At 38.4% G+C, this 12,281-nt stretch overlaps 1 long non-coding RNA gene and 1 pseudogene across 2 annotated transcripts in view; one reads left to right on the top strand and one right to left on the bottom strand.

The window, feature by feature from the left end:
• The window catches only part of LOC133042265 (uncharacterized), a 301,029-nt gene that overhangs the window by 43,241 nt on the left and 245,507 nt on the right, over positions 1 to 12,281 (bottom strand). The gene's annotated exons all lie outside the window — the stretch shown is intronic.
• On the top strand, positions 2,880 to 7,263 carry LOC133042264 (ribosomal protein eL22-like; annotated as a pseudogene).

The raw sequence follows: 12,281 nt of genomic DNA, 5'->3' as shown, positions 1-12,281 counted from the left end.
AGGGTGGGCCTGACCCAGAAACACTCTCTGCTTTAGAAGCAGAGAGTTTTCTCTGGCTGGCAGTAGAAAAGAAAGTCAGCAATTCAACCATGTACATAATCGGCCACATCATTACAAGCCTGCAAGGCAGGGGATCTGGGTTCAAACCCTGGGTTGGAAAGATCCCCCTGGAGAAGGAAAATGGCAACCCACGCCAGTGTTCTTGCCTGGAAAATCCCATGGACTGGGAGGAGCCTGGCGGGCTACAGTCCATAGGGTCACAAAGAGTCAGACACAACTGAGTGACTTTCACTCTCACTTTACTGACTTGCATGTGGAAAGGGCTACCTGGCAAAGAATGCAAAAGGCTTTTAGAAGCTGAGAGCTGACAGCCATCAAGGAAACAGGAACCTGAGTTCTACAATTATTAAGAATTGAATTCTGCCAACAAGAACGACATTGAAAGAGAGATGTTTTCCTAGAGCACGAAGATGAAAATTCAATTCAACTGACATCTTAATTTCTACCTTGCAGTACCCTGGGCAGAGAACCCAGACAGGTCATGTTGGACTGCTGACCTAGAGAACTATGAGCTAATTAATGGGTATTATGTTAAGTCCACTGATTTTGTGGTAATTTGTCACACAGCAATACAAGACTAATATAAGTGGTTTGACTTCTCAAAGTCAGAAGTTATTCTAAGTTCTCTGGCCTCTGAACAAGACTTGTTTATTCATCCAAACTCAGATAAGGAAAGAGTGACAGTAATAACACTAATCACTCAAGTTAAACATGTAAGCACATGCGCTCTTTCTCTCAGGCTTCATCTCAAAATATCAGAATAATTGAGACAAAGTAATTTGCTGAAGCAATTCAGCAAATGCCCCCCAATTTCCTCTTTCTGGTAGACATGTCATAACTTCAATAAGTATTTATTGAATGATTACTGTATGCTGGGCTCTATGACTGACTGCAGGATGTAATCTTAGTAACAGAACCACAGATCTTCAAAGAGGTCATTGAACAGTAGGGGGAGCAGATAAGGGAAAGCCCAGTCCTAGAAATCAGGAAAGGCTTCCAAGGGCAAGCAATTGTTAAGCTGAAATCTGAAAGATTACTCACTCAAATAGATGTAAAGGGAAGCAAAGGTTTCCAGGAAGCAAGAGCACCATGTGCAGATTACCAAGAGTGATGGAAGCCAGAGTCCTCTGGAAGAAGCACACAGCACCCATCCCGGCTGAAACAGTCCAGCAGTGTGGTGGGGTGGGGGATGGAGTTGAAGAAGGTAGCAGAGACCATTGGTACAGTGAGATCCTCCTAAGAAATTTGGAATTCTTCCCGAAGTCAAGAATAACCCCTGAGGATTGATCAGCCTCGCTTAAACCAAAAATCACCTTGCTAGAGTTTACAGAACAGCTTGAAAGGGACCACTCAGCACTCAAGACAATATGCCATTGTGTCAATTCAAGTGAAGTTGACAAAGGATGGAGAAGGAAATGGCACCCCACTCCAGTACTCTTGCCTGGAAAATCCCAGGGACAGAGGAGCCTAGTAGGCTACAGTCCATGGGGTCACAAAGAGTCGTACAGGACTGAGCAACTTCAATTTCACTTTCACTTTCACTTCACAAAGGATGGAGGTCTGAATTCAGGCAGTGCCAGGTGGATGTTAAAAACAGAGATTTGCAAATTATTGATTTTAGGTTTTTCAAGACTTGGTTAGACATAGGAGGAGAGGGAACATGAAGTGAGATATCTCGTTTGGGAAATAGGTTGGGTAGAAATGCCAATCAATGAGCAGAGTACCCTGGAGAAGATGATCATTCGCTTGGAGATGGGGTGGGGTGGGGTGGGGGAGGAGGTGGAAGGTGATGGGTTTGGTTTGGGACATGCTGGATTTTATCTATTCATGGGAAACTGAAAAGGATATACAGAGGAGGGAGCTGGTTTATTTGGTAGCACCAAGTGTGACTCTAGAACCTGGTTTATGGGGATTGTAAATGGCAAAACATGGATTCCCTATCAGCATCATATATTTCTTAATATTTTTTTTCTTAATTCTTCCTTCAGACAATCAAAGTTGTTTTAACTTCTAGAAAGCATGACTGATAAAAACTGAAATACCATGTGTGCTGCCATCACAATTAGTCCTCTCCTTTCCTTTAAGGTGGATGCGAGTACATTTTAAGTGTTGTGAACATAGAAGCATTCAGAAATCCAAAAGTCTGAGAAAGCACTGATCAATGTGTAGGACACAGTTTCCTTTTATTAAACCTAATTTTTTCATGGTGTTAATAAGGACACCTATTACTCATATTTTGAAATTTAAATAGGGGAGATTAAAGATAAGTAGCAGAATCAAGTGCACTCTAGAAAACAAATGATCTCATTAAAGAAGTGCTCATTTGTGTCTGCCTTCTTATAAAAATAAAAGCAACATCATTCCACAGTGACTAGCAAAATAGGGACCAACAGGGAACATCTTCCATTAGAGAATCTCTAATTAAGTTTTATTTTACATAGTTACTTGCTGCTAAGTCACTTCAGTCGTGTCTGACTCTGTGCGACCCCACAGACGGCAGCCCACCAGGCTCCCTATTCCCTGGGATTCTCCAGGCAAGAACAGTGGAGTGGGTTGCCATTTTCTTCTCCAATGCAGGAAAGTGAAAAGTGAAAATGAAGTCGCTCAGTTGTGTCTGACTCTTCGCGACCTCATGGACCGCAGCCTACCAGGGTCCTCCGTCCATGGGATTTTCCAGACAAGAGTACTGGAGTGGGGTGCCACTGCCTTCTCCTACACAGTTACTTACTGAACAAATATTATCATTTGAAGTGGTTAGTAAAAAATGACAGGCGTAGTCAGAATATAATCGCGCTCTGATCGCGCCGCAAACCTTCAAGATGGCGCCAAAGAAAGACAAGAAGCCTAAGAAGTCAACCTGGAAGTTTAATTTGGATCTTACTCATCCAGTAGAAGAGGAATTTTTGATTCTGGAAATTTTGAACAGTTTCTGCAGGAAAAGGTTAAAGTGAATGGAAAGACTGGAAAACTTGGGAATGTCTTCACACTGCAAGCTTCAAGAATAAAATCATGGTCGTTTCGAAGAAATGGTATTTGAAGTATCTTAACAAGAATTACCTTAAAAAGAACAATCTCTCTTTGTTTCTTAATGAGTCTTGCTAATGGTTTGTCAATTTTGTTTATTTTTTCAAAAAACCAGCTTTTAGCTTTGTTGATTTTTGCTATGGTCTCTTTAGTTTCTTTTGCATTTATTTCTGCCCTGATTTTTAAGATTTCTTTCCTTCTGCTAACTCTGGGGTTCTTCATTTCTTCCTTCTCTAATTGCTTTAGGTGTAGAGTTAGGTTATTTAATTGGTTTTTTTCCTGTTTCTTGATGTAAGCCTGTAATGCTATGAACCTTCCCCTTAGCACTGCTTTTACAGTGTCCCATAGGTTTTGGGTTGTTGTGTTTTCATTTTCATTCATTTCTATACATATTTTGATTTCTTTTTTGATTTCTTCTATGATTTGTTGGTTATTCAGAAGCGTGTTATTTAGCCTCCATATGTTTGAAGTTTTAACAATTTTTTCCCTGTAATTGAGATCTAATCTTACTGCACTGTGGTCAGAAAAGATAACTGGAATGATTTCAATTTTTTTGAATTTTCCAAGACCAGATTTATGGCCCAGGATGTGATCTATTCTGGAGAATGTTCCGTGTGCACTTGAGAAAACGGTGAAGTTGATTGTTTTGGGGTGAAATGTCCTATAGATATCAATTAGGTCTAGCTGGTCCATTGTGTCATTTAAGGTTTGTGTTTCCTTGTTAATTTTCTGTTTAGTTGATCTATCCATAGTTGTGAGTGGGGTATTAAAGTCTCCCACTATTATTGTGTTACTATTAATTTCCTCTTTCATACTTGTTAGCGTTTGCCGTACATATTGCGGTGCTCCTATGTTGGGTGCATATATATTTATAATTGTTATATCTTCTTTTTTGATTGACCCTTTGATCATTATGTAGTGTCCTTCTTTGTCTCTTTTCACTTCCTTTATTTGAAAGTCTATTTTATCTGATATGAGTATTGCGACTCCTGCTTTCTTTTGGTCTCCGTTTGCATAAAATATTTTTTTCCAGCCCTTCACTTTTAGTCTGTATGTGTCTCTTGTTTTGAGGTGGGTCTCTTGAATGAAAATGGAGAGATCACAACAGACAACACTGAAATACAAAGGATCATAAGAGACTACTACCAGCAGCTCTATGCCAATAAAATGGACAACTTGGATGAAATGGACAAATTCTTAGAAAAGTATAACTTTCCAAAACTGAACCAGGAAGAAATAGAAGATCTTAACAGACCCATCACAAGCAAGGAAATCGAAACTGTAATCAAAAATCTTCCAGCAAACAAAAGCCCAGGACCAGATGGCTTCACAGCTGAATTCTACCAAAAATTTAGAGAAGAGCTAACACCTATCTTACTCAAACTCTTCCAGAAAATTGAAGAAGAAGGTAAACTTCCAAACTCATTCTATGAGGCCACCATCACCCTAATTCCAAAACCAGACAAAGATGCCACAAAAAAAGAAAACTACAGGCCAATATCACTGATGAACATAGATGCAAAAATCCTTAACAAAATTCTAGCAAACAGAATCCAACAACATATTAAAAAAATCATACACCATGACCAAGTGGGCTTTATCCCAGGAATGCAAGGATTCTTTAATATCCACAAATCAATCAATGTAATACACCACATTAACAAATTGAAAGATAAAAACCATATGATTATCTCAATAGATGCAGAGAAAGCCTTTGACAAAATTCAACACTCATTTATGATTAAAACTCTCCAAAAAGCGGGAATAGAAGGAACATACCTGAACATAATAAAAGCTATATATGACAAACCCACAGCAAGCATCACCCTCAATGGTGAAAAATTGAAGGCATTTCCCCTGAAATCAGGAACAAGACAAGGGTGCCCACTCTCACCACTACTATTCAACATAGTGTTGGAAGTGCTGGCCACAGCAATCAGAGCAGAAAAAGAAGTAAAAGGAATCCAGATAGGAAAAGAAGAAGTAAAACTCTCACTGTTTGCAGATGACATGATCCTCTACATAGAAAACCCTAAAGACTCTACCAGAAAATTACTAGAGCTAATCAATGAATATAGTAAAGTTGCAGGATATAAAATTAACACACAGAAATCCCTTGCATTCCTATATACTAACAATGAAAAAACAGACAGAGAAATTAAGGAAACAATACCATTCACCATTGCAACAAAAAGAATAAAATACTTAGGAGTATATCTACCTAAAGAAACAAAGGACCTATACATAGAAAACTATAAAACACTGATGAAAGAAATCAAAGAGGACACAAACAGATGGAGAAACATACCGTGTTCATGGATTGGAAGAATTAATATTGTCAAAATGGCTATTCTACCCAAAGCAGTCTATAGATTCAATGCAATCCCTATCAAGCTACCAACGGTATTTTTCACAGAAATAGACCAAAGAATTTCACAATTTGTATGGAAATACAAAAAACCTCGAATAGCCAAAGTAATCTTGAGAAAGAAGAATGGAACTGGAGGAATCAACCTGCCTGACTTCAGACTCTACTACAAAGCCACAATCATCAAGACAGTATGGTACTGGCACAAAGACAGAAATATAGATCAATGGAACAGAATAGAAAGCCCAGAGATAAATCCACGAACCTATGGACACCTTATCTTTGACAAAGGAGGCAAGGATATACAATGGAAAAAAGACAACCTCTTTAACAAGTGGTGCTGGGAAAACTGGTCAACCACTTGTACAAGAATGAAACTAGAACACTTTCTAACACCATACACAAAAATAAACTCAAAATGGATTAAAGATCTAAATGTAAGACCAGAAACTATAAAACTCCTAGAGGAGAACATAGGCAAAACACTCTCCGACATAAATCAAAGCAAGATCCTCTATGACCCACCTCCCAGAATATTGGAAATAAAAGCAAAACTAAACAAATGGGACCTAATGAAACTTAAAAGCTTTTGTACAACAAAGGAAACTATAAGTAAGGTGAAAAGACAGCCCTCAGATTGGGAGAAAATAATAGCAAATGAAGAAACAGACAAAGGACTAATCTCAAAAATATACAAGCAACTCCTGCAGCTCAATTCCAGAAAAATAAATGACCCAATCAAAAAATGGGCCAAAGAACTAAACAGACGTTTCTCCAAAGAAGACATACAGATGGCTAACAAACACATGAAAAGATGCTCAACATCACTCATTATTAGAGAAATGCAAATCAAAACCACAATGAGGTACCATTACACGCCAGTCAGGATGGCTGCTATCCAAAAGTCTACAAGCAATAAATGCTGGAGAGGGTGTGGAGAAAAGGGAACCCTCTTACACTGTTGGTGGGAATGCAAACTAGTACAGCCGCTATGGAAAACAGTGTGGAGATTTCTTAAAAAACTGGACATAGAACTGCCATATGACCCAGCAATCCCACTTCTGGGCATACACACCGAGGAAACCAGATCTGAAAGAGACACGTGCACCCCAATGTTCATCGCAGCACTGTTTATAATAGCCAGGACATGGAAGCAACCTAGATGCCCATCAGCAGATGAATGGATAAGGAAGCTGTGGTACATATACACCATGGAATATTACTCAGCCATTAAAAAGAATTCATTTGAACCAGTCCTAATGAGATGGATGAAGCTGGAGCCCCTTATACAGAGTGAAGTAAGCCAGAAAGATAAAGAACATTACAGCATACTGACACATGTATATGGAATTTAGAAAGGTGATAACGATAACCCTATATGCAGAACAGAAAAAGAGACACAGAAATACAGAACAGACTTTTGAACTTTGTGGGAGAATGTGAGGGTGGGATATTTCAAAAGAACAGCATGTATACTATCTATGGTGAAACAGATCACCAGCCCAGGTGGGATGCACGAGACAAGTGCTCCGGCCTGGTGCACTGGGAAGACCCAGAGGAATCGGGTGGAGAGGGAGGTGGGAGGGGGGATCGGGATTGGGAATACATGTAAATCCATGGCTGATTCATATCAATGTATGACAAAACCCACTGGAAAAAAATAATAATAATAATAATAAAAATTAAAAAAAAAAAAAAAAAAGAACAATCTTCTTGATTGGCTTCATGTGGTTGTATGTGACAAGGAGACCTACAAGCTTTGTTACTTCCAGATTAGTCAGGATGAAGGTGAATCTGAGTCTAAGGACTAGATGAAGCCATCCTTTATAGTGCTTTGCTTGCTAATAAAACAAATTAATCATACAAAAGAAAGAAACATCTTGAAATGGACCTTTAGCTAATCAGTGAATAAAAAACATTACTCTGTATGTTAAGCATTCATCTCTTTTATTTAAGTGTATGCAGTTTATATGGTGCTGGCTTTCCTTTATACTTTTTAAAATTTTTATTGGAGTATAGTTGATTTACAATGTTGTGTTAGTTTCAGGTGTATAGCAAAGTGAATGAGTTATTCATATATCCACTTGTTCTTTTGTCATACAGACAATTACAGAGTATTGAGTTCTCTGAGCTACACAACAGTTTTTTACTTATCTGTTTTACGTATGCTAAGTCATTTCAATCATGTCTGACTCTTTGAGACCACATGCACTGTAGCCCGCCAGGCTTCTCTGTCCATGGGATTCTCCAAGCAAGAATACTGGAGTGGGTTGCCATTTCCTACTCTTTCATGTGTAGCAGTGTGTATATGTCAGTGTCAATGTCCCAATGTATCCCTCTCTCCTGTATCCCCTGGTAACCATAAGTTTTCTACACACAACTTCAGTTTTGTAAATAAGTTTTTATCTGCACCCCCTCCTTTAAATACTTTGTATAAGCAATGTTTATATACCTTATAGCTAGTGGAATTTCTTTCAGGATTTCTGTAATGTACTGATTTTACAGATGTCTTCAAGTTAAAGTATATAGAGAAAAAATGAAGCTCAATTTTGGGGATAACTATATAATAAAATATTTAAATTCTGTCAAAAGAAAAAAAGAATATCATTGGTGATAAAATCTTGAATACTAGAGTGAAATAGACTGGGGCTTGCATTTTAGTTATAATATTTATGAGATAGGCAAACTTGGATGAATTATATGTTCTTTCTAGATAGTGGTTTTTCTCACCTCAGAATTAGAATACTAGAATTCATACAGCTGGCATCAGCATTGTATGAAATAATACATGGAAAGATCTTTACTCATAGAAAGAACTTTTGAAAGTGGCACATTCACTTGGTAAATATTGGCCGCTTATCCTTTTTATCATCTTATATTAGTTCCCTTTATGAAGGGCTTCTGACATCTGTTATTATCCTCTTTAGTTACTATTCTATAATTCTATACCACCAAACTTATACACATGGAGATTAAACATTTGCAGTCCAAATAGAAAATAAAATAGAAAAAATATATAACAATTTTAATTGATCAGCCATATATTCCAAATAGTTCTTTTATATTTACCTTTATTTTTTTAATCTTTGCAAAACAACTCTAGGTGTGAAACTGGATTTTAAATAGAACTGATCTTTGTCTCTCAAGTCACACTGAACCACTCTCACATGATAGACATCCACACAAACCACCTTATGTATGTTTGTTTGTATGTTGTTGTTGTTCAGTTACCCAGTCGTGTCCAACTCTGTGACCCCAAGTCTCAGTGACCTCATGGACTGCAGCACACCAGGCTTCCCTGTCCTTCACCATCTCCCAGAGTTTGCTCAAACTCATGTCCATTGAGTCGGTGATGCCATCCAACCATCTCATGCTTTGTCATCCCCTTCTCCTTTTGCCTTCAATCTTTCCCAGCATCAGGGTCTTTTCCAATGAACTGGCTCTTCACCAGAGAGCCAAAGTATTGGAGTTTCAATTTCAGACCTTCCAGTGAATATTCAGGGTTAATTTCCTTTAGGACTGACTGGTTTGATCTTTTGCAGTCCAAGAAACTCTCAAGAGTCTTCTCCAAAACTACAGTTCAAAAAGCATCAATTCTTTGGTATTCAGCCTTCTTCATCATCCAGTTCTCACATCCATACATGACTGCTGGAAAAACCATAGCTTTGACTACATAGAATTTTGTCAGAAAAGTGATGCCTCTGCTTTTTAATATGCTCTCTAGGTTTGTCATAGCTTTTCATCCAAGGAGCAAGTGTCTTTTAATTTCATGGCTGCAGTCACTATCCACAGTGATTTTGGAGCTCAAGAAAATTAAGTCTGTCCCTGTTTCCACTGTTTTCCCCTCTATTTTCCATGAAGTGATGGGACCACATGCCATGATCTTGGTTTTTTGAATGTTGAATTTTATGCCAGCTTTTTTCACTCTCCTCTTTCACCCTCATCAAGAGGCTCTTTAGGTCTTCTTCGCTTTCTGCCATAGGGGTGGTATCATCTGCTTATCTGAGGTTATTGATATTTCTCCCAGCAATCTTGATTTCAGTTTCTGCTTCATCCAGCTCAGCATTTTACATGATATGCTCTACATATAAGTTAAATAAGCAGGGTGACAATACACAGCCTTGACATACCCCTTTCCCAATTTTGAACCAGTCTGTTGTTCCATGTCTTATTTTAACTGTTGCTTCTTGACCTGCATACAGGTTTCCCAGGAGGCAGGTAAGGTGGTCTGGTATTCCCATCTCTTTAAGAATTTTTCTCAGTTTGTCATATGTTTGTATGTGTGTGTGTACTATTTATATGTACTTTTTAAACTGGTAAACTTACCAACCATTTCACCTCTGAATCTCCAACACCTGTCCTTTGGCTTCAATGATGTCCAGCACTTGTGTTGTCAATTACCTAACACATTTATCTGAAGCACAATAATCCAAGGTATTTACTACAGCTCTAAACTAACATACATAACTCTAAATATTACAATTTGTATAAAACCATGGTATCAAAATAGTCTTCAAGTCTTGAACAATGACAATTCTAGTATAGGTAACATTTATTGAGTGCTTTACCATAAGCTGGACACTGTGCTTTACATGCAAGTGTTCTTTTTGTTTGTTTTTTAATTAATTAATTAATTAATTTTACTTTACAACATTGTATTGGTTTTGCCATAAATCGACTTGAATCCACCATGGGTGTACATGTGTTCCCCATCCTGAATCCCCCTCCCAACTCCCTCCCCATCCCACCCTTCCGGGTCATCCCAGTGCAACAGCCCTGAGCATCCTGTATCATGCATCGAACCTGGACTGGCGATTCGTTTCACATATGATAATTTACATGTTTCAATGCTATTGTCCCCTATCATCCCACCCTCGCCCTCTCCCACAGAGTTCAAAAGACTGTTCTATACTGTTCTGTGACTCTTTTTCTGTCTTGCATATAGGGTTATCATTACCATCTTTCTAAATTCCATATATATGCGTTAGTATGCTGTATTGGTGTTTATCTTTCTGGCTAACTTCACTCTGTATAATGGGCTCCAGTTTCATCCACCTCATTAGAACTGATTCAAACGTATTCTTTTAATGGTTGAGTAATATTCCATTGTGTCTGTGTACCACAGCTTTCTTCTTCATTCATCTGCTGATGGACATCTAGGTTGCTTCCATGTCCTAGCTATTGTAAACAGTGCTTCGATGAACATTGGGGTGCACGTGTCTCTTTCAGATCTGGTTTCCTCGGTGTGTATGCCCAGAAGTGGGATTGCTGGGCCATATGGCAGTTCTATTTCCAGTTTCTTAAGGAATCTCCACACTGTTCTCCGTAGTGGTTGTACTAGTTTGCATTCCCACCAACAGTGTAAGAGGGTTCCCTTTTCTCCACACCCTCTCCAGCATTTATTGCTTGTAGACTTTTGGATAGCAGCCATTCTGACTGGTGTGTAATGGTTCCTCATTGTGGTTTTGATTTGCATTTCTCTGAAGTGTTTTACATGCATTTACTCCTTAATACCACTTTCTGAATTGAGCATCATTATTATTGCTTTCATGGTAAAATTGACATTTAAGGAAGCCAGGAGTCTTTTAAGTTGGAGACATTTATGGAGTCTCCAATACCAGGACTCAAAAATTATTCTTCCTACCTCCAAAGCCCCTGCTCTGAAATTCACTTCATTTTATTGCCTTCCTTTCTCATCCTTAAATATGCATAATTTTATTAATAATTCAGTATCAACTTTATGGCTTGGAGTCCACTTCCATATTCACTGAGAACTTGATTGGCCATGTCAGATAAGCAAGAGCAAGAAGGAAAAGCAGAGATGGGGGGAAACCAATGGGATTAGAGGAAAAGACTTGAACTGGACCTGCAGGGTATTTTGGCAAACACTGTCCCATGTCTACCCTGTGCCCAGAACATCTATTTGCCCAAATAGCTTAGATTTTGTTCTGAATCATGACGTACTCATTCTGGGTGATTAACTGTTAGCGATTAGTAGCCAATCATTATCATTTTATGCTCTATTTTTCTTGCCACCAGTATAGCTATAGTTCAAATTTTAACTTGTGAAATGTAAGAAGCTTTCTGGGGGTTTGGGGGAAAAAAGACTTTTGTTTTCCTGATTTCAAAAACAAAGTCATGATCGTCTCTTCCCACCATCTTAAATTTGAAAATGATGTCTGGAGCTACAGTAACCACCTGAGCCCATTTGAGAAAAGTCAAGTAAATCATAATTGAACCTCAGCATAATGGAACCATTCAACCAGCACTGCCTTCAAGTTTCTTGTTACAGGAGACATCCACTATCAGTCAAATGTCCCATTACTTGGATTCAAAGACATTTGTCTCTGATAAAAAGATATAAGCTATGGATAAATACAGAGAAAGAAGTATTAATATTATGGGACTTCAGAAGCAAACAAAAGCAAAGGATTTATGGTTATTTTACTGTTTGATGCCTTCTTCTGGTTGCTTTTCCTGTCATATTTAAATGGCTTTCTTAAGTATGATGATATGTTCCTGGAGAGACAAAAGTTAGTTCTATAAATGACCCAATACCAGATATATTCAGCCTCATATTTTGAAGCTACAACTGTGCCACACAAAAAAACACATAGCTCCACACCTCAGAGCACTGAACGATGGCAGAGCCAACCAAAGACTTAGTGGAAAACTCACTCTGCTTCTTCATATGCATCTGATTCATTGCCCCTTGGTACCTCAGCAAGTAACAGACACAATAAAATTTCAGTGTAATAGACCCAGCTCATAAAGTTTCCATTTCTATCAGGACTTTTCCTAGCATAAAACTGGACACCCCAGCAGCACA

Source organism: Dama dama, chromosome 21 (assembly GCF_033118175.1).
Source record: "Dama dama isolate Ldn47 chromosome 21, ASM3311817v1, whole genome shotgun sequence".
NCBI lineage: Eukaryota > Metazoa > Chordata > Mammalia > Artiodactyla > Cervidae > Dama > Dama dama.
This window is presented reverse-complemented; position numbering and strand designations above follow the sequence as displayed.